This window comes from Euprymna scolopes, chromosome 6 (genome assembly GCF_053919585.1).
Source record: "Euprymna scolopes isolate OS-2025 chromosome 6, ASM5391958v1, whole genome shotgun sequence".
NCBI lineage: Eukaryota > Metazoa > Mollusca > Cephalopoda > Sepiida > Sepiolidae > Euprymna > Euprymna scolopes.
Genome location: NC_136487.1, coordinates 153,994,665 through 154,019,664, shown reverse-complemented (window position 1 = coordinate 154,019,664; position 25,000 = coordinate 153,994,665). Strand labels below are relative to the sequence as shown.

The 25,000-nt window shown below is 31.7% G+C and overlaps 1 long non-coding RNA gene across 14 annotated transcripts in view; it reads right to left on the bottom strand.

Moving 5' to 3' along the window:
- LOC145278061 (uncharacterized) overlaps positions 1 to 25,000 on the bottom strand; it is a 797,888-nt gene that overhangs the window by 110,796 nt on the left and 662,092 nt on the right. For 5 of the 14 annotated variants that reach the window (XR_013868287.1, XR_013868290.1, XR_013868282.1 and 2 more), the window contains one exon: positions 10,232 to 10,352. The exons of the other annotated variants lie outside the window; for them this stretch is intronic. This is a non-coding gene — a long non-coding RNA (uncharacterized LOC145278061). The remainder of the gene's footprint in view (positions 1 to 10,231; positions 10,353 to 25,000) is intronic. 14 annotated transcript variants of the gene reach the window in all.

The following is a 25,000-nucleotide window of genomic DNA, read 5'->3' as shown; positions in this document are numbered from 1 at the left end:
ATATATATATATATATATATATATATATATATATATATATATATATATATATATATATATATATATATATATATGCATAGAATAATCCAACCTTTCCACACGCACATTTATAGTTTCGGCCCAGAATGGAAAGGACTTTAGGATTTCTTTCCTTTTTAACTCGGGTGTGGACTGTAATCGTTTTCTTTTACATTGTTCCTACGAAATCCTGAGGATGTCCCCTGAAATAGGGACGAAACGTTGATTACTATTTTATTAATTCTCCGTTTTCTTGCTCAAATAATATATATATATATATATATATATATATATATATATATATATATATATATATTCCTTGTCGAATAATAACTTTTTCGAAAATTGTTTAAATTACTTAATGTAATTCCAAATTTTCATTTATAATATTGCTCCATCTTGTTAATCCAGCATCTTTATCTGATTGCGATTGTTTTATAAATATTGATACTAATATTTAAATAGACTTTAGTTTTATAGCATTATACAATCTTTACTCTGAAGATATTTCAAAATTTCAGTCTATCTATCTATCTATCTATCTATCTATCTATACATATATATATATATATATAAACTGAAATTATATATTATATATATATAAACTGAAACTATATATTATATATATATACATATAAACTGAAATTATATATTATATGTTATATATATATAAACTGAAATTTTATATATATATATATTACATATTATATAAATATATATGTATATATATAAACTGAAATTTATATATATATATATATATATATATATATATATATTACACATTATATATATATATTAAATTTCAGTTTATATATATACATATATATTTATATAATATGTAATATATATATATATATATATAAAATTTCAGTTTATATATATATATAATATATAATTTCAGTTTATATATATATAATATAATTTCAGTTTATATATATATTTATATATATATATATTTTATATATATATATAATATATAATTTCAATTTATATATATATATATATATAAAAGTATTTTAAAATCTCAGGTATATATATATAATAGGAATTTTGTGTGTAATTTCGTTCCCTATGAACTCGAAGAGGGCTGTGCCGACTCATATGACATTTTACACGAAGATTATTTATATATATATATATATTGAGGGAATTAGACCAAGAGTCTAAAGAGCGGAGTTTATTTTAATGTATTAGTAAATGCATTAATACAATTAAAAGAAAAACAGTGCTTGTTGTAATGTAGATATATAATAAGCTCGATAGGCAACGATATCCTAGAGCTATTTCAATATTGAGTAAAATGATTCGTAATTTATAATTAAAAATCGGTTTCAAAAGGAAGGACAAACAAAATCAGTAAATTGTACGATCGTTTCGGAAACGATGTTTTGATTTTATAAAACAAAGTCTCCTCATCAGCAAAAAGAGTGGGGTGGAGGGTTATAGACGCCAAAAATAAAACTAGCATTTTTTTTTTAATGTAAAGCAGATATATCTTTTGTTAGCCCGATTTTAAAGTCTATAAGTCTCTTAGCCAATCCATTCATTGGCATGTCGTTAAATGTAGTTTATGAAATAATATATCTTTAGTGTGTGTGTTTTTTTTTTATATATAAATGTAAAACTATATAAAATGCAAATTAGTGTATAAACTATATAAAATGTATATATATACGTGAAACAGTCGAAAAGAAAAGATAAAATTCCGTCATGAATACATGTCTAAATACCCTATATACTTAATTTCAAGCCTTTACGTCAAAATTCGTTGAGTATATAGGTTGAGAGACATCCCCACGCACAGTTCTCATATTTTTATATATATATATATATATATATATATATATATATATATATATATATATATATATATATATATACGTGTGTGTGTGTGCGTGTTTGTGTTTGTGTGTGTTATATTTGCCCTTAGTGTATTTGCCGCTATATATTCATAAACAGAGACCACATGCAAAAAGCTACTTCATTTACGTTTAAGACTAACCATTGATACGAATTTTACTAAACAATTTTTAATTTCTATCGAATTCATCGATTTTTATAATTATCCGATCAATCTTTCTTTGAATAATAATGTCAACGCACTACTAAGATTGGGTGCTCCTCGACAGTGCTAAACTCTTTATCTTTCGATTCATAAAATCGTAAAAGAAATATTTTTTCTCGTTATTATTTTTTATTTTATTTTATTTTTTTGCGAATTATATCGTGCGTTAAATTACTCCACATTACTTATTAAATTTTCACGAGAAATAAATATAGAATCTACCATGGAATGGTTATCTCTCTCTCTCTCTTTCTCTCTCTCTCTCTCTCTCTCTATATATATATATATATATATATATATATATATATATATATATATATATATAATTTTCACAAAATCAAGACAACAAAGGTTGGATTGATAGCAACAATTACTACATTTTCATCGTTCGTTACAAATGTTTCGCGACCATTCGGACAATTTCAAACCTTATATCGTTTAACAATATTTACAAGGGCGGCCTCTCTTAAGACGTTGGGAAAAACACTGAACAATAGATTTATCTACATTTCTTCTTCAGAGGTTTTCTGTTTGTTAAGGATTTGTTATATCTACCTATTTTTGCATCTCTATTTTTAAATGTTTCAATCGATTATCCATTTATCCTAGCACCCAATTACCTATGTTCACTTAATATAGGTTATTGTTATTTTTTCTCTAAGTTATTAATTTAAATTTATTTATTTATTTTATTTTATTTATTTTTCCTCAAATCCGGACCTTATATTGTACGTTCCTATTATTTTGAGTCTTTAATGATTATACTAGCGATTTACAATTGTATGGGCATACGTTTTGTGTAATTTCAAAAATTGGATGTTTATATATATATATATATATATATATATATATATATATATATATATATATATTAACATAAGAATCATCACTTGTCAAGGCTCAGAGATCACTCGAGGATAAGTGTTAAGAGTGTACAGTAGTCAATAAGACAGTATAGTAATCGTTAGTAATGGAAATTCGGTAAATTTACTAACTTAAGTGGAACAGCTCATCAAAAACTTGTTTACGTTGGACTTGAAGGCAATCAAATTGTAGTCTGCTGGAAACCAGGAAAACGGAAGGCAGTTCCACAGGCGTGCAGTTCTAAGAAAGAAGCTTTGTTCATGGAATCTACATTTAGGTTTAGGAACAGATAAAGAGTGGGGGGATTATTGATAGTGTTTTCAGCTAGACGAGTGTTTCTTGTAAAAGTTTGGTGAGGGGGGAAGCATAGATTGAAGCTCAGTCGAGCACTTGCCATGAAAATAACGATAAACTCGCAACATCTCTTCTGTGAGATAGAGATTGCAGGGAAGAGAAAAGGACATCCCCTACGAGGCTACGAATTCTATTTTGAACTCTATCAAGGCAGGACAAGTTCTTTCTAGCAGTTTCTGCCCAGATGTGGCAACAGTACTCCATCCTTGGACGTACCTTGCTCTTATATAGATAGAGAATTGCATCAGTAGTGAGATATCTACTGGATCGATAGAAGGATCCCACCATTTTTCCAGCGGCCTTGGCAACATATTTGATGTACGTGTTCCATTTCAGATCAGGAAATTCAGGCGATATACAAATAAACGACAAAATATCTGTATTCCAAAGTTCAAAATGTTGAACTCTTACTGTTTATATATATATATATTATTCCTTAATTGGAATTCATTTTTGAGATGAGCATTATATATTAATTTATTTTTATTTCGGACTATTATTCTCATCTTTATTAGTTGTTGTTTTTTTGATCTTTTATTGGTTTTGTTTATTCACAACGTTTCGGCCAACTATTCCTCTGGCCTGCGACGGATAGGAACTTCGAATCTCCTAACTGCATTCTCAGCCATCACTGCCATCCGTAGTTATTGTCGTCTCACCACATTTTGGCCAATTAACCTCTGGCACGCTTTGGGTGGGATTGAAACCGCTATCTTCAGACACTGTTCATCTTGAACTGTAGAGATTCAACGTCTCTATCAACTGCGCCACGGGCCTCGAAGAGCGATCAAGGTTGGATTCTTTGATCTTATAAATCTGTTTAATATGTTGAAAATGCGAAATCCTTGACAGAATCGTTCATGCAATGATTATGTCAGTTTTTGAAATGTCAACATAGTTAAAATATAAAAAAATAAAGGTACGATAATCAACATCTCGAAATTGGGAACATAGACTTTTGTCATTTTATTGCGTGTGTGTGTGTGCGCGCGTATGTGTGTGAGTTAATTAATGGATAGATATTGTCGATTGACATGGAAAAATATCTTTGACGATCGATAAATAATTTCAACTGATAGAAATCACTTATTGAAGCAAACATTGATTTGGAAAAATACATAAAAGAATAGTTTTTTTTGGGGGGGGGTATTTTCCATGTTTTTAATTTATATTGACATTACGGCATAAATATATATTTTAAATCCGTAGTTTCAAAAAGTAAATAAGGTACATTTCTTCATTTTTATTTCTTGTGGCTTTTTGTTTCGTATGTTATTTGTTCATCTAATGTAAAGTTATGTGGCCGTAACTTCGAGGTTAGACCCAAATAACATTTTAACTGACAAATCTAATTTTGCGTCTAACTAACATATTAGCATTTTTTTTTTCGTTAGTAAGATACTATGTTATTGGAGAGTAACGCAAATTGTTAAATGTAAAAATATGTAATTAGTGTATGTCAGACATGATCAATAGAGAAAAAGAATCATTTAAACACACACACACACACACACACACACACACACACACACACACAGAAAGAGGATAACGCATTTGAAATTAATTCAAACCTGGGATCGAATCAACAACTATCGACAGATGATAAAATCAATAATGTAAAATTTTTATCTATCATCATATATTTTCACCGTATATATATATATATATATATGTGTGTATGTGTGTATATATATATATATATATATATATATATATGTGTGTGTGTGTGTATATATGGATGTATATATTTAGACAAATATTATTGAATAGCACGGAGTTATTCTGTTTTACAATTTTACTTTTTATCTTCTCCTATCTCCGAATTTTATGTTCTTCTCGAAATTGTATAAGTTGGATCCATAATCGCGAGCGCTTTCGACAGAAGTGCTTCTATCATCCTCAGGCATATTGTAGAAATAAATGTAGAAATGTATATATATGTATGTATATATATATATATATAAATATATATATATATATATATATATATATAACTACTTAATTTACTCACATAAATTTATATACGAAAGTATACATTTATGAGTAAACTTTAAGTATTTACTTCAAAAGTGCTCAATACGTAGGTAGAGCTAGTTAGTAAGTTATAAAATGCATATGGCGATTAAGAAGAATCTTAGAGTGGATGAAACGCAGAATATTCAGTGTAGCTTAATCGCCATATACATTTTATAACTTACTATATATATATATATATATATATATATATATATATATATATATATATATATATACTCGGGTTTTTTTTTTTATATTCAAAAGTAATGGACTAATGAATTCAACGAGGTTGTTAGATAGTGCTCAATAAAAAGAGCTGATAATACTTGTTTATTGTTATATAAACATGCTCACATCCCGCTGCTACAAATAGCCACTTGTTTCAATAAAACAACAGATATCATCAGGCAGCGACTTGACTATTCAAAAGTTCAATGAATAATCATTATTCATATTTATTAGTTTATTCATTGAACTTTTGAATAGTCAAGTCGCTGCCTGATGATATCTGTTGTTTGATTGAAACAAGTGGCTATTTGTAGCAGCGGGAGGTGAGCATGTTTATATAACAATAAACAAGTATATATATATATATATATATATATATATATATATATATGTATGTATATATATGTATGTATATATATATATATATATATATATATATATATATATATATATATATATATATATATATATATTAGCGTTGGGACGATTGATCAGAATGGGAAAAATCGAAACTTTTTAGCGTATATGAATCGGTATCAGAATCTGAAAGGTATCTGTCTGTTTTTCCGAAGCCAAAAAGGATTCCTTCTTATTTATTTCTTTTTCTTCCACTGCTGGTAGAAACAATGCAATAATCAATATTTATTGATCTTAAATCATCGGTCAAACTAAAATCTATTGATCATCACATCACCATTTTACGTTTGAGAAAATATCTGTACAATTAACATGTGCTTTACAGTAACCGGGGACAATAGCAACTCTCTAGTTTAATATATAGAGACTTATCAAAAAATCAGAATCGGTAATTGTATCGGAATTGTCTCATTTGTAATCTATATATATATATATATATATATATATATATATATATATATATATATATATTTCACTAGGACAAGTAAAATTAATTCCTCTAATTTTGAAGCCCTGCTCCACGTATTTGGAGTCATTGTTTTCTGAATTATACCTTGGCCTTTTTTGCTAGGATCAAAGTGTAGTGTCTGTTCTGATACTACAATTCGCCTTCTCTGACCTTGATCAGTAGGGGTGGAATCCTTCTAGATTGGAGCAATTTTAATTTTTGTTCCTTTCCAGAATGACCCTTTTTGTGGCGCTGGATTTTTTCCACACTAAAAACAGACATTGTGTCTAACTCTGCCCCTATCGGGAGGCAAGGAAATAGGAATACATAGTTGTGTGTGTGTGTGTGTGCGTGTGTGAGTGTATGTACACATTATATGTATGTAGATGTACATATATACATGTATATGCATGTACACACATGCATACATATATATGTATACATACATAAATATATGTACATATACATATATTTATATACATACATATATATGTGTGTGCGTGTGTGTGTGTGCGTATGTGTGTGTATTTTGACAGCATTCATTATTTATGCTCGTCTAGTTGAACACTACAGAGTTATTCTTTTTCCGAAATTTTTGGATATCTTTTCCATTCGCCGAGCCGTCTTTTTTATTTCAGCTGGCTTGTTGTATAAAATGGCGCCCAAAAGTTGTTGTCCAGCCATATTGTTCTCAAGCGCTTTCTATCGCTGAATCCGATTATCATCAAGAGCGATTGTTGTTGTTATCGTTTTTTTTTCTTTCCTTTGAGTCTTGGTCTAAATCCTTTAATATGAAAAACTGTGTTTTTCAAAATCTTTATTCATAATTATAATAATATCCTTTTCTCTATATAACCGTATTTCCATCGCTTTTAATATTGTTTAGGTTTTAATCTAACTTATCTTCAATCTCTTCTCGTGATGTTAACCTTAGAAATAAGTGATAATCAGAGCAAGCAAGGTCAGGAGAATATGCAGGCAGCGCAAGATTTTCAAACTAACTTAGCCTAGGTGGTTTTAGTTAGTAGTGCCTTACCATGAAAGATTATAACTTCCTTCATGTTGACTAAGGAAGCTCATTAATGGATCAACATGGCTTAATATATTGCAGAAACAAGATAAATCTTGCATTAATAATTAAAAATAAATGCGATAATTTAACCATGGTGACATGTTGAAGTCCAAATAAAATAATTAAAGTAATACCCCGGGATACAGTGGCACTAGGATAAGGCTTTTTCAGGTTACGATGTACCTATTTACTATGCCTCCCCACGGGACAGAGTTAGACACCAGGGTCGTTTTTTTTAACGTGGAGAAAAGGTACAAAAATAAAAATTGTCTCAGTCGTGAAGGATTTCTCCTCCACCGAAAGAGAACAAGAAATAGAAGTGCAGCATCTGAAGAACAGATACTACACTTTGATCTTGTCCCGAAGGCCAAAGGTTACGATGTAGATTACGATGTTTTTTTCCAGCCCCTAGTTACGATATTTGTTCCTCGTCTTACGGTGTTATTTATAATGTTATTTGATTATCTACATGTGTATTATATACTGTACTGTATTTTGTTATATGTTAATGCCGTATCCCGGGGTTCTACTGTATTATTTCCCTTCTGCAAACCCAGAAAATTTTTTACACCGGGTGATATATATATATATATATATATATATATATATATATATATAGAGAGAGAGAGAGAGAGAGAGAGAAAGAGAGAGAGGGAGAGAGAGAGGGAGAGAGAGAGAGGGAGAGATATGTTTTTTTAATAGTAATTCACTGTTCATTTATAAAAATACTTATATCTTTGAAGCTCAATGCATCTCAATGTAACTACAGAGCATATACAACTAGATGACAAAACAGCTATTTTCCAAACTCCAAGATGTTATTCATTTTACCACTTATTTTATTCAACATGTCAAAACGTTCACTCTTGACAGTATCTATTTCGTAGCGCAGAAACACTTATATAATTATGCTGTTTTTAATATTTCCCGCTCAGACTCTCCAGAAAAGTAGGAACGTTTTAGATTTAAAAAGAAAATAAAAATATATGGGAATGATCACATAAATTCGAAAATATCTAATGAACATTTACATCGTGTGTTTTGATATTAGATCCATGTATATATATATATATATATATATATATATATATATATATATATATATATATATATATATATATAATGAATTAATGACGAATGCCTATATTCCAAATTTCATGATGTTGACCATCTTACAATTTATTCTTTTAATTCATTTGACATTCACAATTCTTGACAGTATCTGTTTCATAGCACAAAATCATTCACTTAATTATTATATCAATCAATGAATAGCAACAATCAATTTCTAAGTTCAAAATGGCGTAATATAAGCAAACTATTAGGTATTTGCAGCTCCCCCTTCACATTTTCGGATATTTAATCATATCCAAACGCATCTAATTTCCTTTTGATTGTTGCTATTTCTTCGGATGTCTTAAGGGCAAAATAGATTCTCTGATTTATTTAGTGAATGATTTTGAGCGACGAAACAGATACTGCCAAGAATGGTAAATGTCAACTGAATTAAAGGAATAAATTGTAAGGTGGTCAACATAATGAAATTTGGAATATACATTTTCGTCATTTATTTATTATATGCTCTGTAATTACATTGAGCTTCTTAATTGAATATTGGTGTATATATAAAAAGGGGAATATAAGTGAATGAGGAATATTTCCACTGAAAAATATACATCTGTGTGTGTGTGTGTGTGTGTGTGTGTGTGTGTGTGTGTGTGTGTGTGTGTGTGTGTGTGTTGCTAATATGGCCATAGAAACTCTACTAGATTTGAAAAATGTGGAAATCATGAAAAGAAAGCACACGGAATTTAGAAATGGCGTTAAAAATATCTAGACAATAGTTCGAGAGGAAGACGTAGCGAGAAACTTCAGCATGCAAGTATATTCGAAGGTTGGCATTTATGACGGGGGATGACACAAAATCACGAAATAATACAAAATGTGTTTTTGTAAAATAATTACATAAGTCATAACAGAATGATATAAACAACGCCGACAAAAAACAAAAAAAAAAAAAAACAAAACACACACACACACACACACACACACACACACACAAAGCCGTGAGATATAAAAAAAAAGCAAGATGAAGCAAAATGACACAGAAGTCGTGACATTATTTATTTCCATCTCACCGCAGGAAGATGTTACACAAGGCTAGGAAGGTGGAGTACTCTTGCTTATTTAAAATTGATTGGTTGGTATCGTCGGCATTCACTGGCAGGAGGCCTCAGGCAGTAACAATAAACTTATTTCACTCGAAATATCAGAAACAACAACCTGGAAGGGTGGATGTGATCGAACTGAACAGCCGTTCTTTAGCCTGAGAGGGCAAAGAACATTTAAAAATATGACATAGACTTCGTTGGCTTTGAAACCGAGGTGCTTCCCGACTGAAAACCTGATTGACAAGATTACTTGAAACTAAAAAAATAAAGCTGTAAGGGTAAGTAAAATCTATATATTAATACCGTAATACATTCAACGTACGTATGTCTGTCAGTGTTTCCAGATTATAAAGTATTCGATCGGGAGATCCTATTTATTAAAAAGAAGTATAGAAGGTGAAAACATACTACGAACATCAAGTTATTAGTATATAGATACGTTAATTTAATGTTTGTAGTATGTTATCACATTCTATTCCCCTTTTTAATAAATAGGATCTCCTGATCACAGAAAAATGCAATGTAAAAAAGAAAAAAATATTATGCAGCCTTTGGGCCGTACGTGAACTAATATATACCTTCTTAGTCTTCTAGCTTGAATCCAAGAGCAGTATCTGTTCTGTCTAAAGATGGTACAATGATATCGTGGTGTTTTCGTTCGCGCCGGGGGTCCATACAATCGTAATATGTCACAGACTCCTATAAAAATATTAGAAATAAACCGTAATGACTAGATATACTCTGACACTATATTAATGGTATTATTAGATAAATGCTTTTACAGATTTAAGAAAAGGGCTACAATAATGTCGCGAGGTTACCATTCACGTCAAACGTTCACAGAATGCCCAGCGGCAATGTTACATATGAAAAATGCCACTGTGGAATTTCCACAGCTCGCACTAGTAAGAAAATAAAGTAATGGAAACATTAAAATGGAAGGCAATCAACATATACAAGTGCTGATTGATAATTCACCTATAATAAAATTGCCACTTCGTTACACATAAAAACAAATAATTTATTAAATCAAAATTTTGTTGAACGATATAATTCAAAGTGATACATAAAAACATACATATATTCAATTAAAATGCTATAGTAAAATTTGAAGTCAAGCGGTAAAGTAGCATATTAAATTGGTATGTATATATATATAAATATATATATATATATGTGCGTGTGTGTGTGTGTGCGTGCGTGTGTATAACATATATATGTGTATGTATAACATTTATACATGTATTACCTGTATATAACGCATATATTTATATATGCATATATATATATATATGTACAACTTATATATATATATAGAGAGAGAGAGAGAGAAATAAAAAGGAACAAACCGTATTATGGGTTCATCAACGTTTCATCTTTATTCCGAGACTTCCTCTGGAAGATACGATTTGTTCCTTTTTATTTCTCTATTTTGTCGGAATACTATTTCCATTATTTTCATCATCATCATCATATATATATATATATATATATATATATATATATATATATATATATATATGTATGCATACATTATATAGATATGTATATATGCATATATATACACACACATATATATAAACATATACTCATATATATATACATATACACATATATATGTATATATGTGTATATAAATGTATAAATATATACATATGCATATATATACATATACATATATACATATGAATATATACATATATGCATATATACATATATATATATATATATATATATATATATATATAGGGAGAGAGATAAAGAGAGAGAGATAGATTATCAAGAAAATAAGATGGCAATATAAAATATATAAACTATGCATATAGTTTAATCATTTATTCATGGATAATACCTTAATTAGGCGCGTATGATAAGTAAGATATATATATATATATATATATATATATATATATATATATATATATATATATATGTGTGTGTGTGTGTGTGTATGTATATATATATGCATATATACACATATGTATGTATATATATGTGTATATATGTATATATATATATATGCATGTATGCATATATATATATATATAATATAAAGCTGAACGCTGTGTGTGTGTGTGTGTGTGTGTGTGTGTGTGTGTGCGGTCACGAAGAGGCTCCTATATGGTTGACTATTTTAAAAATAATATAATAATAATATATAATGATAGAAGATGTATCGGGGATCAGGAATGGGTATGTTTGATCTGGCAGAACAGTGTTTCATAAAAATTGTGGGGTCTGCGTTCGCGCCTGGCCCTCAAAGTATGGAAATAAAAAATGAAAAAAAAAAACGTTTACAAGTGTTTTTGATATAGATTTACATAAGAATACTTTGATAAGTATGTTTTAACTTAAATAGGGATGGTATAATAAAATTGTGGGGTCAGCGTTCGCGCCTGTACTCCATGGAAATATGGCACAAACTGTAACAAAGACTTTTCATATCTATTTGCCTAAGTATACTTTGATAATTATGTTTCAGTTTGAAGAAATATGGCATAATAAAATTATTGGGTGTTCGTTCGCGCCTGACCTCCATAGAATGTAAATATGTCACAAAGTTTAACAAGGTTTTTTTAAAGGGGCGAGGGTCCACAATAACACCTTAACTTTAATCTTAATTCACGTTAGCTTTTATTTTTTTTTTTAGTTGAATCATATTGTGTCGAATTTATTCACCACATAAATAAATATACAAGAAATAAATGTTACCATAGTCAATTCATGTCCAGTTCATGTTTTTTTTTGTTTTGTTTTGAAATAGTTTTTAATGCTCTTTACTTGAAATAACTTAAACTAAAAGCGAACTTAATTAAAACGAAATTTGAGGCGATAACTACTTAAATGAATTTTTATATAAACTACATATTCCTTACGTTGACGAAACTCTCTTAAATTGTTAACACAGAATGCTCAGGTGGCCCTCCTTCAAATTGAAAACGGGGCTCTCCATTCCAAAGTCGCGGCCATTTTGTTTTTTTTTAAACCGGTTCGTGAATTAAAAAAAATATTTTTTTACAAATTACTTAAAAATACAAACCAATGAACTTTTTTACCATAAAAGTAACTTTTATTGACTATGGTAATATTTATTTCTTATATATTTATATTACTATATATATAACATTTTCTCTTTGTAAGGAAACATCATTTTGTTGGTCACTCTTAGCTACGAATGGAAAAAAAGTTGATATAAAAAATATATTTTCGCAAAAATTATCTTTACTTTCATCATATTTTGCTTAGGGTAAAATTTTTGAGTATAAAATCCTATCTCTTTACAACCCCCTCCTTTTCATAACCTATCATACTTTCATCAATCACAGTCCATTTTCAGTAGGTTGTTTTTTGAACCCAGTTAACGACCGGTACTTTTGCTAGTATATATATATATATATATATATATATATATATATATATATATATATATATATATATATATATATAGTCAGGTCATGTCATATGCTACTGGTACCATGTAACCCAGTACTACCTGCCTCACGATCGGGTTACCGGCGACTAAACTGGTTCCCGCACCAGACTTGTTTGGTGAGAAGGGCGGCTAGTCTCCCTGAAGGATTAAAAACAAGATCTTTCAAAGGGCGAATGAACCCTTTTTCGGGGTCAACAGCCAACTAGCACCGTGTGTGTTTGTGTGTATGTATGTGTGTGCTGGGGTGGAGAGGGCTCCCGTAAGCCGTGACGAAGGCAACATTTCTAGGAGAAGCAAATCTTTGATTTAAAAAAAAAACATAAAGCGGGAGACCAGTACCCGCATTAAGCTGATCTGCAGTTTAACGTGTTGCTGGCTATCTTGCTCTTGCTTGTTGCTGGATCTCAACATTTTGAACCGAGAGAGAGACTTAGCGGTCGTACAAAGCTAAGACTCTGTAATATCATCTGTGCATAGATACACCCCCCCCCAGGTATTTGTCTATCAAAATGGTCCTGTTGCGATGGAAGTCATTTTTGGGCTCATGGACTTTAAGTGTCTGAGGAAGTGGCACTCGTTTGACAAGACGTTGCAATCATCATATGTATATAAGCTCCTCTTCTTGAGTTGAGCATATTGAGATGTGATACACGAATCACCATTAGCGTATAAGCGATGGTCTTTGTGTAAACAAATCGAGCTTAGGTATTTCGGACGATGTCAAAACATCGTTAATTCACGACTTGCACAACAGCAGCCAATTAGCGTAATGGTTAGGAGCCTTGACTGTCGTACAAGCGGTCAGGTATAAATTCAGTACGCTCTAAACACGAAACACTGCCGATGAGATCTGAAGTGTTAAAGTGGCGTGGGGCTAGATTTATATGGGCATCCTTAGTGTGGAGTTGTGAATCGTGATGCTTGTTCACGTTACATTTAAGTTTCCGCATTTTTGTGCAGTCAGTGGAATAGGGAATAGGTACGGAATTCTAATGACTAGTGATTTCAGGATAAAAGCTATTAGAGTAAAAGCCTTTCCGGCATTTGGATGCCTCTACACACTTGTTGAGTTTGTAAGGAGGAACAAAGCTTCTTTCTTAGAACTGCACGCCTGTGGAACTCTGTTCTGTCTGCCTGCTTCCCACCTGACTACAACTTGGATGTCTTCAAGTCCAACGTTAACGAATTCCTAATGAACCGCCCCCTTAAGTAAACACTTCATCAAATCTCCACACTAACGTACTGTACTTGCAATAACCCTTATCCCTGAGTGGCTTCCGGGCCTTGATAAGTGGTGACCACCGTGTAAAAAAAAAAAAAACGTCAGGAACATAAGTGCAGCCAGTTCGTCAGAGTATAAAGCGTTGAAGAACTTGTTGATCAAGCACATGGATGAAATGTTGCGGCGTTGGGACATGGGCTGGAAATTGTTAGACTTATTGAATTAATGATTCTCTTTGAGTCGAAAAATTCCTTTGGAGTCGAGGGCGATCCAAATGATTCCTTATCATTAGCTACGACACTGAGGTTCCGTAGTCAAGAATTAAGAAGTGTAGGATAAAATGCTTTTTCTTTTTCATGGATTGCCCTACTAATCCTTGATCTTACAACGTAGAATGTTTAGCAAGAGGTGTTATCTAGTAAAATATTTAGTCTCTGTTATGACTCGACCGGGAATTGAACCCCGTTCGCCCAGCCCATAGTATACATCCTCGCTATTATGTCACATGGGCCGGTGACTGAAATAGGAATACTACATAACAATTACAACTATCTGTTTCATTAAATAGACATCGGAGCAAAACAAACAAAAAAAAACAGAACATAGAAGTTAGGGAGTATCAAACGATACTCTAGCGAGTTACTATGAAGCATCCTCTATGCGAAGTATCACTACACTCATAACCGTGGAAAAGTCGAGATTTACTCCTACAGGAAGTTAGACATAAGGTCAGGTACAATTTTGAAAAACTAGTGCAGCTTACAAAATGTCTGAACAATATCATCAGAATTCCTCAGTAGGGTTCCTCAGACAACTTCCAATAAAATAAATCCTTCTAAAAGAGAGAACGTAAAGATTGTGAGAGCGTTTAGACAACCTGCTAGTAACAAGTGATATATATATATATATATATATATATATATATATATATATATATGTATATGTGGGTATATATATATGTATATATGTATGTATATAAGTATGTATATATATGAACTCCTTTTCTGGGTCAACGGCCAACTAGCACCGTGTATATTTGTGTGTGTGTATATGTGTATTGGGGTGGAGAGGGCTCTCGTAAGCCGTGGTGAAGGCAACCTTTCTAGGAGAAGCAAATCTCTGATTTAAAAAACAATAAAGCGGGAGACCAGTACCCGCATTAAGCTGGTCTGCAGTTTAATTTGTTGCTGGCTATCTTGCTCTTGCTTGTTGCTGGATCTCAACATTTTGAACCGAGAGAGAGACTTAGCTGTCGTACAAAGCTAAGACTCTGTAAAATCATCTTTGTATAGATACTCTCTCAGGAATTTGGGCTCATGAATTTTAAATGTCTGAGGGAGTGGCACTTGTCTGACAAGAGACTTTGCAATCATCATATATATGTATGTATGTATGTATATATATATGTATATATGTGTGTATATGTATGTATGTATATATATGTATGTATATATATAGATTTATATATGTGTGTATATGTATGTATATATATGTATGTATATATATATGTATATATGTATGTATATAAGTATGTATATATATATATATATATATATATATATATATATATATATATATATATATCCCTTCCACCTACCACATCTCTGAAAAACCCCTACTAGTCACATTCACAAAACATACACTTCAATTTTCCCCGGTATGTAGATCGTACGCAAATAAAAAATAACGTGGCCTTGACACTCGTTTCAATATTTTCTTTTTTGGTCTGATGAAGTGTTGTCTCTGAATTGGGTCTCCACTGAAATATGTATGCACATATGTAACCAATAATGGTTTATAATAAACAGAATATATATATATATATATATATATATATATATATATATACATATATATATATTTGTCAATTTATTTTTTTATTTACTTTTTTATGACCCATCCTGAAACTCTTTACACCTATAGTTATGTATCATATCTGTTTCCAGTAAAAATTAACCATTGCTTAAATGTTTTTCCAAAATGTGTCCTCTTTAAGAAAATGGCTTGCAGAGCCTCTCAACCTCACTCACAAAGCATAGATCTAATGGTTAACGACAGACTGGTGCCTGGACGTCCCAAGTTTGAATCCAGTTTACTTAGGATATTGGTAAACTTCACGAGGTTCCTGCCATAACCCCTGATGTCTTTCTATAACGAATTCTTACTCGAAAAATATCGGGAGAAATTAAAGCCAACAACAGAATCTTCGGATGCATAAGATATGATGATGATAAAGTCTCAAAGGATAAGGGTTTACGAGTGTCGAATAGATTGTGAGACAATATTGTGATCAGTAATGGTGGAACGTGAGTAGGGTTTTATTATTCAAGAGGACGATTCAAAAAACTTATTTATATCATATTTGAAAACGACGATGTTATAGTCAGTTACGACGCAGACGAAATGCTTTGAGAGAGAAACTTTGCTCATGGAATTAATATTTTCATGAAATGATAGAGAATTTCTGTAGCTAGATGAGTATTTGTTGTGAACTTTGTGCAGAAACACCAAAGAAGCTCAGTCGAGCACCTTCCATGGACATGACGAAAGTGCGGAGGCGCCATCAATTTTCGGATCCCCCTATATATGCTGAGAAGCGATAGGTATGAAGTTGTTGAATCGACTATTCTATTACGTCACTGGATCTACTCATCCCCTCTCCCGTTATTAGATTTTGATGACGTCAGTCATTGTGGGTTCAGAGTCCTGTTCCGAGTGACCCGTGCGGCTGACCCACATCAAATTAGATTACAAATGTATGTTTGGATAAAAACTCATCAAAACTGCGTAAAAAATATTGTTTTGAAACATCTGACACATTTAGGGGCGTGGCTGTCAGACGGGGAAATCGAGGAGAAAAAATAAATAGTAAAATAATGTACATGAAAGTGTGTCATGTTTATCCGAGCGGAAAGAGAATAAAAAAAAAACTGCGTTTACGTCGAGGCCAAGTCGAAGGTAACAGCTGGTTTTCTTGGTTCACCAGACTGGAAATAATTAGCTACCTTGTTCAAGAACCTATTCCGCCATACACAATAAACAAAATTACAAAACTTTTTTTTTTTTAATAAAATCTGCAAATGTCCAGAGAAAAATTCAGAAGTAACAAAAAGTATTTATTCCCAAGTTAAAATTTATTCAAAAAATTCAAGTCGAGATAATTAAAGAACATTATTCATTAATATAATAAAACGTAGACATTTTAGCTCCTTAAAACCGATTAACATTTATAGACCGTGTAATTAGAATGAGTTCTTGATGCCAACTTTTTAGAGGAAAAATGGTAGTATAGTGACTGTATTAAATGCTAATCTCTATTAATTCCTTAATGTGCATCCAACAGATACCATAATGCTTAGTTCACTGCACCATATCAAAAGGAAAGTCCATACAAAATTGCAACCAGATCCGTCCACTAGTTTCCGAAAAATAATTAAACTAAAATACTAATCTCTATTAATTCTTAACTGTGCAACCAACAGATACCATAATGGTTTGTTACACCTTATAAAAAATTACTATACGGAATTTAAACTAGATTGGCTTACTAGTTTCTGAGGAATAATAGAACTTAAGTACTAATCTCTATTAATCCCTTACCCTGCATGGATCGGATGCCATAATACTTAGTCCGCTGCTCCTCATCATAACAAAATCTATACAAAATTTCACACAGATCGGCTCAGTAATTTCCTAAAAAAAAGTGGACCGGACGAACAGACAAACATACAGACTAACTAGGAGAAATATAGTATAGATAAAAGCTGTACATACTCGGCGTTACCCGGGATAAAATGAAGTAATTTTAATTCACAATTTTAAATTTGCTTTTTGAACGTATCATTTTTTGAAAAACTTATACAGAAAAAGAAAATTAAAGGTTGTTAGACATATTTTATTAGATTACTCTTTTATCTATTTTTACCTATCAGTTTTTAAGTGAGCTTGATATTCCTCCACAGCAACCACATACCTCATTTCTAACGTTGCCATCCTCGTGGGGAGGTAAGTACGTATGAGCAGGATCTGCCAGAAAGGACTTATCCTGCCTTGACAGAGTTCAAAATAGACTTCGTAGCCTCGTAGGATATTCTTTTTCTCTTCCCTGCAACCTCTTTCCTACAGAAGAGATGTTGCAAGCTTGTCTTTGCTTTATCGTTATTTTCATGGCAAGTGCTCGACTGAGCTTCAATCTATGGTTCCCCCCCTTGCCAAACTTTCACAAAAAACACTCGTCTAGCTGAAAACACTATCAATAATTCCCCCCCACTCTTTATCTGTGCCTAAACCTAAACGTAGATTCCATGAACAAGGCTTCTTTCTCAGAACCGCCCGCCTGTAAAACTCTTCTGCTTTCTTGCTGACTACAATATGGTTGTCTTCAAGTCCAATGTAAACAAGTTCTTGATGAGCCGTTCCACTTAAGTTGACAAATTTACCGAATTTTCATTACTAACGATTACTATATTGTCCAATTGACTACTGTACACAGTTTAACACTTATCCTGGAGTGGCCTCTGGGCCTTGATTAATGGTGATGCCTATGTAAAAAAAAATGAGCACGTTTAATAGATGGGTGTGTTTGCTGACGACACCACGCTCTATAACAGAGACAAGAGGAAAACGAATGAACACATATCCAAGGTAATGGCGGAAACACTAGAGGAAGACCTCCAGTCAGTAGTTGAATGGAGACAAAAATGGATGGTAACATTCAATGCTGCTAAGACTAATCTTGTTTCCTTTAATAATTACTGGAAACCTTCTCAACCACCAATAGCTATAACAACTGATAAATTACCTGAAAGTACTTCGTTCAAACTCCTCGGCTTAACATTCAGTTGGAACAGATATATCGAGGGCATTGCCGGGGATGCTGCGAGGAAAGTGAGCTCTCTATACCGTGCTAGAAAGTTACTTACGTCTGAAAGTATCACGTACCTCTACAATGTCACTATTCACCCATGTATGGAGTATTGCCACATTTGGGATGCTGTATCTGCTACTAGTCTCTCACTCCAAGACAGGGTTCAAAAGAGAGTCGCCAACCTAATAGGTACCGAACTGTCAGTTCTGTTCCATTGACGAAATGTTTCATACCTCTGCCCGTTTTACAAGTATTTTAATGAGATGCTGCAACGAACTACAAGCCCCTGAATCCCCTCAACGCAAATATCCCCAACAAGCAGATAAATCCCGCTCCTACAGCGTAGAGATCCCCAGATGTCAGAAAGCCTTCTGCTCTATAAGGTTCTTCATCAGAACAGCTAGACTTTTGAATTCCCTTGCGGGTTCCTGCTTCCCTGACTGTACTGACATGCAGAAGTTAAGTGTAATGTAAACATACATCTTGCTGCTCAACTCCCTACATAGTATCCCTACAAATTATGCCTCAGATAGTAGCCCCCTACATCAAAGTGACACTGTGTCTTGTTTGGGGTGAATACAATAAAAAATATTGATCATTTGTGATTCAAACATACGATGTACATTGTAGCTATTACTTACAGCATATTTGGTGACACAGAACGGTTCTTTTCGAATTTATTTTGATGGTTTCATTATAAGAAATATACGTATAAACTTTCAAGTAATTTCTTAGCACTTTTTCCTTTTTTCACCGCAATCAAGGCAAATTGTCATTGCAACGTAAGAGCCAAGATGAATTAGGGGCCACATTTATAGAGACATCCAACATAAAGTGTTAGAAAATGACTGTTCACATTGCATTTAAATTACTACATGTTAGCACAGTCAATGAAACAGGGAGCAGAAAAGGAATTCCGAACTCTGGCAGTTCGAGGGAAGAAATTACTAGATTGACATCTTTTCCGTTACCTGTAGCAGTAAAGAAGAACTTTGTTGCTTATCCAGTTAGTCGAAGTGATTTACGTCAAAAGGAGCGACGAGTTAATCGAAACACATTTCTTATAGCAAAACAGACACAGGGATGCATCATAGATTTACAAAGCGAGACCTAATCCATGGGATATTTTTTTTAACCCTGTCTAAGAGTGAGAGACTAATGGTGGATGCTCCTGCACAGATGTGGCATGAATGGGCGAATGGCGTCTTACCAGACCTTTCAAGCTGGATATAAGTGTAGTATCTTTTTAGGCTGGTTAAAAAAAACAGTAATTTTTATGATGCATTGCGCTGTCTTGATGAAACGCGTCAGCAATTTTAATGTATTATTTCGTGAAATACCATTTTCTATTTAGAAAAAGTTACGAATTTAAAAGAAATTGGAGACGGATAAAGTGTAATCTATGACATATTGACGTTTTTTTTTTAGTTGTATCACTTAATAAAATATAAATATTACTTTTATAACAATTCATTTACAAAATTATAATTTGCCTATAAAATTATACGCATTGCGGCGCATTTCCCGTTCTTAAGAAACAAGTCAGATAATTTAATTAATCAATTATTAGTGTATATGTGTTTGTATATATATATATATATATATATATATATATATATATATATATATATCGGACAGATATATGTATATATGTATTGATATGTATGTATGTATGTATGCATGTATATTTATATATAAATACATACACACACATATTTTTCATTCAATTTTCACCCCAAGCAAGGCACAATACCACTAGGGAGGCTGCTATTGGGGACATACGTTGCAGGGACGTAATCAAGGGAGACGAGCAGCATTATACTAGAACACACACACACACACACACACACACACACATATATATATATATATACATATATATATATATGTGTGTGAGAGAGAGAGAGAGAGACAAAAGCAGACAGAGACAGAGAGAATCATAAATTAAAATTCTGTGGAGACAGTACGTGTGAAAAAATAAATAAAGGAAAAAGAATCAAATTAAACGCAAGAATATAGTATACAAAACGTGAGTTTAACCGGTTTCCTTCAGACAAACGTGTTCGTAGGTCGGAACGAAACTGGTGAATCTCTCGTTTTTTTTATAATTTATTTCCGTTTTAAGGTTTGTTTTCTCTTTTATCTTTCCTCCACTCACCCTCCACCTTAACCTCCACCATATATATATATATATATATATATATATATATATATATATATATATATATATATATATATATATTGACATTTTAATTATGCTATATATGCAAGCTAGATATGTTTGTTTTTATTGACAAACGAAGTAATAAGGTTAATTGCATTGATTTAAATTTTTCAAACGTTTTTTTTTTTTCTTTTTTTACTTGAGCTGTGTACAGTCCAAGTTGATTTTATTACCTCTATTTCCTTTTTGTGTCTTTCATAAATTAATTGACATCTATTTATTTCTAGGAGATTTTTTGTTATATATATATATATATATATATATATATATATATATATATATATATATATAAAACATTAACATGTTTTATTAACTATTTGCTCTTATACAGGGTGACCCAAAAAAACAAAAGCTAAATGGAGGCCATCTAGAACATATGTTATAGAACGGATAAAAAAAGGCCAAAGACCCTAGTATTTGAATGTGATGTTTTGAATATAATAAACTAGTTATGACCAAAGTTTCATTTCATTCGGACAAAACACTACGAAAAGGGGCCTAATTAGAGTTGGAGTCCGTTTATTTTGGGGTACCTGTTTAAATATATATATATATAAATGTGTCTATATGTATATATATGAATATATATATAAATAAATGTACATATATATATACATATATATATATATATATATATATATATATATATATATATATATATATATATATATATATATATAACGTTGCGTAACCGTAGGCTACAGATGTCAATCGCATCAAGAAAAAAGTTCGATTTTTCTCCTCAGTTTCATTTCTCATCAAAGCTGTTTCACGTTTTTTATTCAAATGCATTAGTTGCACTCAATGACCTCAAATCGTCTCCCGAGTGGGCGTTTTTCCTCGACTGCTTCCCCACATTCTTTCCTGGTACTACAGGTTTGATTCTTCAGATTTTACCTGTCTGGCAACAACGGCGTTCTGTCCATCGAACCCCTCAACTTCCTCAATTCTACACCAACTATCTCTCCTCCAAACCTCACATCGCACACCCACAACTATTGTCTCTTCATTCGACCAATTCCTTTCCGTTTCGTTAGTTCCAAATCTTCTATCCCTATATACTAAGAATAATAGATATTTTCAATCCTGGATTGAGGTAGTTACTATATATATATATATATATATATATATATATATATATATATATATATATAAACTGAACGTCTGTGTGTGAGTCTGACCACGAATAGGCTCCTATATGGTTGACTATTATAGAAAACTTATCACATATAATGATAGATGTATCGAGACACAGGAATGTGTATGTTTGATCTGGCATAATGATGATTCATTAAAATTGTGAGGTCTGCATACGCGCCTGGCCCCCAAAGTTATGGAAATATAAAAAATAAAAATAAAAAAAAACATTTACAAGTGTTTTTGATATAGATGTACCTAATAATACTTTGATAAGTATGTTTTAACTTAAATAGGAATGGTATAATAAAATTGACTTTTCATATCTATCTGCGTAAGTATACTTTGATAATTATGTTTCAGTTTAAAGAAATATGGTATAATAAAATTGTGGGGTCTGCGTTCGCGCCTGGCCTCCAAAGAATGGAAATAGGCACAAACTTTAATAAAGACTTTTCCTATCTATCTGCGTAAGTATACTTTGATAATTATGTTTCAGTTTGAAGAAATATGGTATGATAAAATTATGGCTGTTTGTTCGCGCCTGACCTCCATAGAAAGGAAATATGTCACAAAGTTTAACAAGGTTTTTTAATATAGATCTGCAGAATATTGTGATAAGTGTTTCAATGTAAACAGGTATGGTATAATAAATGACGGGGTTTATCTATTTTATTTTTACTTTCATCATATTTTGCTTTGGTTTTGATACCCCCAAATTCGAAGCTATCTCTTTTCAACCCTTCCTTTTCATAACCTATCATACTTTCATAAATCAGAGTCCATTTTTTATAGGCTGTTTTTGAACTCAGACAACGATGGGTACTTTTGCTAGTATATATATATATCCTTGCCTCATTTTGATTTGAGTGAATGAATATGGATTTAGATTTAGGAGTATTAAAACGAATTGAAATTTAAAAAAATCTTATCTAATTGTTCGCTATGAATAAGGTGGGTAAAAAAATGACATGGGTCATATATATATATATATATATATATATATATATATATATATATATATATATATATATATATATTTGAACGTTAAAAAACGACATTATTTTTGCACCAACCTAATAAGCATTGTTCAAATTCAATCCAAATCCGAAATATTTGAATTTTCCAATCCTCGTTTGTGTGCATAATGATTCTTCTAATTACTTTTGAAAAAATTCAAAGAAATGTACAAGTTAAGGAACATATGTTATAAATTAAACAGTTTAATGAAATTCTATGGCTTTCGAATTCACTTTTAGTATTCTTCATTTGAGTGAAATGTTTAATTATTATCAAAAGTTTCCTAATAAAGTCATGAAGTCATGAAAGCGAATCAAAATGTTCAGATAATAAAACGATTTCTTTTTATTCTTTAATGATTGTGAAATACAAAGAATAATCAACGCACTGAAAAAACATGGTTTCTTCTTTATAAAACTGAATTAATGAACACAAGAAGAAATGATGTAAAACACGTGTTCTTGATTCAATATCAACGTTTGCCATAACACATTTGAGATACTGCGTTTTTGAATTTTTGAGATGACGATTCGTTATTCGTATTATTTGGATTCATCGGACTACTGTTCTCATCTTGAGTGTGATTTTCACAATGTTTCGGTCGATGTATCCTCCGACCTTCTTCAGGTGTATCTTGTCGGACTCCGGAGTGTTTCTGTCGATGACACCTGGGGCAGTGTTTAGAGTACTTCGAAAAATCGATTATAAAATATTTCCCTGAAGGTCAAAGGTTCAATTCTCTGTGTGGGCGACCGAAAATGCAATTACGAATTACTTAGGACCTCTATCCAGTCATTGCTGATGGAGTGAGAGAATGTTACCTCCGTGAAGTAAAAAAAAAAAAAAGAATGATGTGCGAAATTCGGTCCAGGTTTCTGAGTTCGACACTGTACGGGTTCGAACCTGCCTGCCTACTGCCATTTTTTTTTTTTTTTTTTTTGCTCAACACACATCTCCAAACACCCGAGCAACGCCGGGCATCCAAACTAGTAAATAGTAAATAGTGAAGCTGATGATCTGTAACATTTAAAAAAAAGTTTAATAGTAATCCACTTTATAGAAGCACGGAGAAAACGGAATTCACAATATGAAGTTAGAAATATCGACCACGTGCGTATCTGTATTTTTTTTTAAATAAATAAACATTTATTCATTTAAAGTTTCAAATTTTCGGCTTAAAAAAGAAAATTCCTGATGAAGGCTTTAAATAAATAAATGATTGTTTATTTTTTTAAAAATACAGATATGCACGTGTCATTCTTTCTAACTTCATATTTAAAAAAAAAATCAAAATTGTATATTCATGATAGGTGGGTCCACTACAAAGATTCCTTCACCGATAGTCTTGAGCCTCAGAATTGGTATAGGTCATCTACAACTTTGTAGATGCTTTTGTAGAGAGGAGTTCTTTTTTTCGGGGTGAGAGTACTGGTCTCAGGCCCAA